Source organism: Myotis davidii, unplaced genomic scaffold, assembly GCF_000327345.1.
Source record: "Myotis davidii unplaced genomic scaffold, ASM32734v1 scaffold580, whole genome shotgun sequence".
NCBI classification, from domain to species: domain Eukaryota; kingdom Metazoa; phylum Chordata; class Mammalia; order Chiroptera; family Vespertilionidae; genus Myotis; species Myotis davidii.
The window spans coordinates 2,368,245-2,373,081 of record NW_006293313.1 but is presented as its reverse complement, the minus strand read 5'-3'; the positions used below and the strand labels follow the sequence as shown (position 1 = coordinate 2,373,081).

The 4,837-nt window shown below is 43.5% G+C and overlaps 1 long non-coding RNA gene across 1 annotated transcript; it reads right to left on the bottom strand.

Moving 5' to 3' along the window:
• Positions 1-2,477: 2,477 nt before the first annotated feature.
• Positions 2,478-4,441, bottom strand: LOC107183632. Its single transcript, XR_001514417.1, has 2 exons — positions 4,401-4,441; positions 2,478-2,864 (listed from the first exon to the last, which is right to left on the bottom strand). It is a non-coding gene; the product is annotated as an uncharacterized LOC107183632 (long non-coding RNA).
• Between the last annotated feature and the right edge of the window lie 396 nt (positions 4,442-4,837).

The following is a 4,837-nucleotide window of genomic DNA, read 5'->3' as shown; positions in this document are numbered from 1 at the left end:
CAAGCCTCATGTTAGTTTCAAGCTGCCTGGCTGCCGGCCGCCATCTTGGCTGACAGTTAATTTGCATATCTCGCTGATTAGCCAATGAAAAGGGTAGCGGTCGTATGCCAATTACCATGTTTCTCTTTTATTAGTACCATGTTTCTCTTTTATTAAAATAATAATAATTTTATTATTCTTCACCTTTTTCTTTCCTTGTCAGTATTGTGTGAAGTAGATTTGTTTTTTGGGGGGATGTGACAAAAAATGAGTAGTGTCTTAAGGTTTGTATAGAGAGAAGCCAGACACGGTCCATGGAAGGACAGTGACATGACTGTAGTCAAAGCACTAGGAGAAGCATTTGCAAATGTCCCTGATGAGGGCTAAAACCAAGCAGGACCCGAAAAAGTCACTGTGGTTACACAGGAAGGTCTCTGATAATGTCAATTCTCTTCTAAAAAAATGTTTTGTTGTTGTTTCTCTATTCCTCCATTACTGCTTTCTCTGTATTTTTAAAATTGAGGTGTAATTGACTTACAACATTACAGTCATGTACTACTTATTGGTGGGGATACATTCTGAGCCAGCAGAGTTTTACTACAAACTCAGAAGAATTTATTTTCAAAGTTATTATATTGATTCTAAGTGACAGTGGGTGGTGGCAGCAAAAATAGAAACAAAGTAAAGATTTTCAAAACCGACACTTTAGAATATCTTAGAAGCAAATGCATCAGAAACTGGAAACATCAGTCTCTGGTAAGGGAATGAGAGGGCTGGCGAACAAGGGAGGAAGGAAGACTTGTTTTCCATGGTATATCCTGAAGTACCTTTTGAATTTCATAGCTTTAAGATTTTATGGGCGATGGAGCCCTTGTTGACATAAAGGCAGGAACCAGATGAGCATAACTTCCAGTTTCCTGAAGATCCTTTGCGATGATGCTGAAGCCATCCCTCCAGCCTTTATTGTGACACAGGTAAACCAAACGGCTTTGTTCTCATTTACCACGTGACCACGCTGAATCCAGCTGGCTGTCGGAATCCAGGCTCAGTTGTTTGCTACCCGTGACTCAGCCAGCACTTGTCTTTACAATACATCTTGTCCTGTTGAACCCATTAAGTTGCTTCCTAACAAAACTGGTTCCCAGTCTCTTTTAAAGCTGTGGGTTAGTTGACTAATGTTCTTCAGTTTCCCAGCAATATGAAAGAGATTTTTAGGCTGCGAAGGTCCCCTCTCTTCCTTTACCTTCTGTTGTCCACAGATTTGAAGCTTGAGGGAACAGAATTAAAATTTGAAACTATTCTTTCATTTAGCTATTTGTCTTGAATGATTTTGATATATCTTTGCTTAAAAAATATTGAATTTCTGACTTTTTAGCAACAATGAACTGATTCAAAAAATGTTATTAAATGTCTCTGCCTTTTCCAAGGAGTAAAATGTAACTGTTAGAGATAAAATAATGCACATAAACACTCACCGGGGAGAAGGGAAGAGAGAGATGGCAGTGGTGGTAGGGGAGGGAGGCTGGAAATGGGAGTACATTAGCTGATGTTCTATTTTCCTCAAAATATTTTTAAGAGACAACAAAATACAATTTTAGAGCCTGAAGTATAGGTAGTACCATATATCAGTGCTATAAATATTTAAATAATCCTATCTAATAAAGAGGGAATATGCTAATTGACCCTCATGCCATCACAAAGATGGCAGCACCCACAGCCAATGAGGGGGGAATATGCTAATTGACTGCCCCACCCTCAAAGATGGCAGCACCCATAGTCACAAGATGGCGGTGCCCAGTCCCCTCAGCCCCACCGGGGCAGGCTGGCCCGAGGCACAAGCAAACCTTGGATGGCGGCTGCCCAGCCACCCAGGGTCACCTGACGTGCGCTGACCACCAGGGGGCATGCGTGGACATGGTAGGCATTGGCAGCAGGTTGCAGAGCACAGAACATGGCGGGCATCAGCCGTGGCAGGATGGTGGAGCAGGTGAGTGGGGGCACCAGACCAAAGCGGGGCACCAGTCCCTGTCATCAGGACAAGCCTCTGGTGGTTACTGAAAATTCTTTGCTCCCATGCACCACGGTCCCGCCTGGCGCTCAGTCCCGCCTGGCGCTCACACCCACTGCCAGCGCCAGGCGCCAACCCTGATCACCCCTCAGGGCTTCTCCACCTTCCCTGCTCCTGAGGGGTGATCGGGGATGGCAGCCATCACTCCCACCCCTGCTGGCGCCGGCCCCAATCGCTTTGTGCTGTCAGCAGGTGCAAGCGGGTCTGGTGCCTTCAACGCATGGGAGCAACGGTGGTGGGAGCAGGGCTACTGGCAGACAGGACCAGGGGCCACAGTGGGAGGGGTCAGGCAGAGGCACAGAGGATGGGCCGAGACCTGCCCCTGTGCTGACCACAGCTTCAAGGCCCACAGTTGCTTTCAAGGTGCACAAATTCGTGCACTGGTCCCCTAGTATATTATTAGAGAGAGAGAGAGAGAGATCTAGACATATAAATAGTAAAAAATGTGATAATTTTTTACTATTAGTTTTCTGTGCTTTGTTAACTGAACTTGAAATACATTGAGTGTTTTCTTTCTCCTGAAAGTATTGTCTTTGAGTTTTTCCCAAATTTTGCACCATAAACCTACACATGGCAACTTTGGTTTTATATTTAAAACCAAGCATGATTTTTAACCAAAGTAAATATACTCAAATGCACAAGATGCAAAAATGACAGAAATAAAAAAACTCAAACCCTGGAGAGGTCATTCCATTATTCTGTCTGTTGGAAGCTAATTATTTGCTTTATGGACTGGACCGAACCTTTGTTCCATCTCACTCCAAACACCGTTGCACTTCTGCCATCGAACTTCTAATTTTCTTCTCTCCCTAAGGATCTAGGAGATATGAAAGAAAGAAGCAATATTTCAGCTCTTGACCTTGCCAGGGGCAGTAGACTATATAGCATATTCAATGCCTTGGTCTGCTACCTCCACTGCCAGGGACATTGCCTGCTGGCTCCAACCTCAAAACTCTCTAGAAATTGTTGTCATCTGATGAGAGCCACTTCACCGAAGACATGTCCTCAGAATGTCATGCTCCCTTCCGGGGCATAGTTCTCATCCAATAAGTGGTAAATGTGAGGTTATAAAAGTCTGGCCTCTTGCCTTAAAGTGGGATAATTTTGAAGGAACCCCCAGCTCCAGACTTTTTTGTGGAACAGCTGAGGCCTCTGGTATCACTGCATCAAAGATCAACTTTTCCCACTGCCCTCACACCCTTAAGGTGTTGTCCCTGGGAGGACTCCTCAATAAAATTTTCTCAAGTCTGCCTCTGAGGAAAATCCTAAGGAGTATGGGTTGATTTTTCCCCCCACCAGAAGTGAATTGGTTTACAGTGATAAGTCTGTACTCTTCTCACCATTTCCCTTTAACTTCCCAGTGGTTTTTGTTCCTTTAACTTCCTGTGGCAGCATGTTGCAGCAGGAAAACGAAAGCTGGATTATTTCTTGCCTTTTATAGCTACCCAAAAGAACATTCTGGACCTTTTCTGTGAGTTTAGGGGAGAAGATGGAGTCTTTGAAATTAAAAAAGGCTAGCTGACCTTGATGGACATCAAACTCATGACCTTGTCATTATTTTGCTATGCTCTGCCCAACTGAGCTAATAATAGTTTCATATAGAAAACTTAAAAATGAGATTTAAAGACTATTTCTATAAATCTTGCTATTCCTGTTAATGACAATTATCAAATAATCTACAAATTATATTTTTGAGAGATTTTACATTTCTCAATAGATTCTGGTTGAAGATGGCAGATTGATTATATGAATGAATGTATCTATACTCCTGCCTAAGACCACCTCTTAACCCTCCAAAAATGAAGAGAATGGGAGAAGAAAGAACAGCAGATAAGAAATTTCAACAAGCTTTTGAAAACCTGAAATCAGACGAAGTAGTAACTGATTCTGCAGAATAAACCTGGGAAAAATACACAGTGTGTGGCCTCCAGTCAACTCTCTGGTTCCTGTCCAATCATTCTAAACTTGAGGAATAGAACAAAGGGACACAGAGATAACATAGGAAGAAAACTCTTTTTAAAACTCTAAAGCCCTAACCGGTTTGGTTCAGTGGATAGAGCGTCGGCCTGCGGGCTGAAGGGTCCCGGGTTCGATTCCGGTCAAGGGCATGTACCTTGGTTGCAGGCACATCCCCAGTGAGGGGTGTGCAGGAGGCAGCTGATCGATGTTTCTCTCTCATCAATGTTTCTGGCTCTCTATCCTTCTCCCTTCCTCTCTGTAAAAAGTCAATAAAATATATTTTTAAAAAAACAAACAAAAAAACAACTCTAAAGCTTTCAGGCTCACTTTCCCTCTCAGGAGCACACCAAAGGCACCTTTCCCTTCTCCTTTGGCCTTCCCCCAGGCTCCATACCTTTGTCTTTCTCTCTCCTAAACTCCAAGGGCTCTGCTTTTGCTTCTGAACTTGTTTCCTGAGCCCATGCAGCCCAGCTGGCTCACCTCTACAACAAAAAACAAAAATAAACTCTAAAACTTTCAAGAGATGAGATTATATGACACCATTAAAAACAAAACAGGCCCCAGCTGGTGTTGCTCAGTGGTTGAGCACTGACCTATGATCCAGGAGGTCAGGCTTGATTCCGGGTCAGGGCACATGCCCAGGTTACAGGCTCAATCGGAAGCAGCCAATCAATGATTCTCTCTCATCATTTGATGTTTCTTTCTTTCTTTTAAATTAAATCTTTATTGTTGAGATTATTACAGTTGTTTATCTTTTTTCCCCCATAGTGCCCCTCAACCCGGTTCCCACCCCACCCTCTGCCCTTACCCTCCCTGCTGTCCTCATCCATA